Source organism: Hevea brasiliensis, chromosome 11 (genome assembly GCF_030052815.1).
Source record: "Hevea brasiliensis isolate MT/VB/25A 57/8 chromosome 11, ASM3005281v1, whole genome shotgun sequence".
In the NCBI taxonomy this organism is placed as follows: domain Eukaryota; kingdom Viridiplantae; phylum Streptophyta; class Magnoliopsida; order Malpighiales; family Euphorbiaceae; genus Hevea; species Hevea brasiliensis.
The window spans coordinates 99,319,797-99,322,903 of NC_079503.1; positions in this window are offsets into that span (position 1 = coordinate 99,319,797).

Below are 3,107 nucleotides of genomic sequence, written 5' to 3' on the forward strand. Positions count from 1 at the left end.
TAAACTTCTCTTTGTACACACTTTGCAATTGTACATAATAGAGTTCTCTTTGGCCCAATCAATCTCTCTTGTGCATTCCAAGTGTGAGTGTGGGTGTGCTTGAGTTCTTTGCTGGAATAGGCTTACTTGTCTTCGGTGTTGGGGAAATCTGCCGAGCAAGTGCCGCACTAGGCAAGCTGAAAGTCTTGACCTGTGACACGTGGTATCAGAGCCAAGGTTGCAACTGGGGGAGTTTGTAACCATGTCAAGCAAAGACGCTGAAGCAAGCAACCTCTCGGAGGTGCAAGAGGAAAGAGGGCGTGAGGAAGCCCGTGTGCAGCCAAAGAGGCGAGCCAAGTCGAAGGAATCGGCTAGGGGTGCTGTTGTTCCTTCGGATTTGGTAGAAGCCTTCGAAGCAAGGCTGGCCAAGCTGGAGTTGGCCGTGGGGGATATCATGGACACTCTTGACTCACGGGAGGAAGAGCAAGAGGCCATGAAGGAGGAACTCGAGGGGGCTATGCAAGGTGCACTGAATTCCTTCATCGATTCCATCAACAAGTCCATGGAGGAATTTCGTGGTCATATTGCTGCAGAAATTTCGTCCCTGAAGGAAGATGTGGCTATTTGCAAGGCTGCTGTATCTGCTGGAGTTACTACAGCTAGCGTTGCCCCGAAGATCAAAGTCCCGGAACCACCAAAATTTGGAGGTAAGCGAGATGCTAAAGAACTTGATAACTTTTTTTGGCTTGTTGAGCAATACTTGGATGCCTTGAATGTTATTGATGATGCTACCAAAATCAAAACCACCACTCTCTACCTTGAACATGATGCTATCCTTTGGTGGAGACGTCGTCATGCCGAGATGGAGAGGGGGCTGGTAGAGATTCGCACTTGGGAGGCATTTAAGGGGGAACTCAAGAAGCAATTCTACCCCGAAAATGCCGAAGAAGTTGCAATGAAGAAGCTACGAGGGCTGAAGCATACGGGGTCTCTTAAGGATTACATTCGGGAGTATTCCTCCCTTATGCTGGAAATCCCCGACATGCCCGACAAAAGCCGCTTGCTATATTTTCTTGATGGGCTGCAGCGGTGGGCAGAACAAGAGTTGAAGCGGAGGGGTGTCCAAGATCTTGCTAGCGCCATTGCGGTGGCCGAATCATTGGTGGAATTCTCTAAGGGACAGGCTAAGAAAGAAAAGCCTAAGAAGGGCAACTATGGCAAAGGTGGGGGAGACAAGCCCTACAAGGCAGGCAAGCCTTTTAAGCCAAAGGAGAAGCAGCAGCAGGGGGAAGGAAGTAGCAAGGATCGGTCTAGGCCGAAGAACGACTGTTTTCTCTGTGGCGGGGCTCATTGGGTGCGTGAGTGCCCCACTCGAGCCAAGCTGAATGCCATCGCATCTACCTACGAAGGGACATCCCAAGAAGGGGAAGCCGCGCAATTAGGGACATTGCGGGTGATGAATGCTGTACAAGCCAAAGTAGCCACGGGAGAGACTACTAAGGCTAGGCCAATTCCCAAACTCCAGCCAGGGAAGGCCTTGATATTTGTGGGCGCCAAGGTGAATGGTGTGGACACCAAGGCGTTGCTGGATAGTGGGGCAAACCAAAACCTCGTTTCGGTGGAGGAAGCTGCCAGGTTAGGCCTAAAGGTGGCTAAGGAGCCTGGATGCATGAAGGCAGTAGACCAACCTGCCAAACCTCTTTTCGGTGTTGCTCATGGTGTGCCCCTACAGCTCGGAAATTGGGTAGGCACCGTTGATTTGAGCGTGGTGCCCTTGAAGGATTTCCAGCTGGTCATCGGGCTAGACTTCATAGAAAGGGTCTTGCCTTTCTCTTTGACGGAGGATGGGTGCATGACGTTTAGAAGTGCTGGCCAAGATTATACGGTGGCTGTTGAGCGAAAGCCAGTGCAAGGGGGAGTTCTTTCTGCTATGCAAGTAGCCAAGGGAGTCAAGAAGGGGGAAGAAACATTTCTGGTAGCCTACAAGGAAGAAGGTAACCCCTCTAACTCTCTTGATATTCCTCATGATGTTACCAAGCTTTTGCAAGAATTTGCCGATGTTATGCCCCCGGAATTGCCCAAGAGACTTCCCCCTAGAAGGGAGGTCGATCATGCTATTGAGCTGGAACCGGGTGCAAAACCCCCAGCAATGGTTCCCTATCGGATGGCTCCTCCAGAATTAGAAGAATTGCGGAGGCAGTTGAAAGAGCTGCTGGAGGCAGGCTTCATCCGCCCCTCCAAGGCTCCTTACGGTGCCCCTGTGCTGTTCCAGAAGAAACACGATGGCAGCCTCCGCATGTGCATCGACTATCGGGCGTTGAATAAGGTAACGGTGAAAAACAAATACCCGATACCTTTGGTGGATGAGCTGTTCGATCGGTTGGGCAAAGCTCGATGGTTTTCAAAGCTAGACTTAAGGTCGGGCTATTGGCAAGTTCGGATTGCTGAAGGGGATGAATCCAAGACTACTTGCGTGACCCGTTATGGCTCCTATGAATTTCTGGTCATGCCCTTCGGGTTGACAAATGCGCCAGCAACATTCTGCACCCTCATGAACAAAATCTTCCACCCATTCTTGGACAAGTTTGTGGTGGTTTATTTGGATGACATTGTGGTCTATAGTGAAAGCTTGGAGGACCACATCCAGCATCTGAGGAAGGTGTTCCAAGTCCTACGTGAGAATGAGCTGTATGTGAAAAAGGAGAAATGCTCATTCGCACAACCGGAGGTGATGTTCTTGGGCCACCGTATTGCTGGAGGAACCATCAGCATGGACACAGCCAAGGTACGTGCTATTTACGATTGGGAGCCTCCTTCCAATGTTTCGGGTTTACGTTCTTTCCTTGGCTTGGTTAATTATTACCGACGGTTTATCCAAGGGTACTCCAAGAGGGCTACTCCTTTGACAAACTTGCTTAAGAAAAACGTCCCTTGGGTGTGGGACATTGTGTGCCAGCATGCATTTGAGGATCTTAAGCAAGCTGTGATGGAGGAACCAGTGCTTGTGCTGCCTGATTTCTCTAAGCCCTTCGAAGTCCACACCGATGCTTCCGAATTTGCCATTGGTGGGGTGTTGATGCAGGAAAAGCATCCCATTGCCTTCGAGAGCCGGAAGCTAAATGATACGG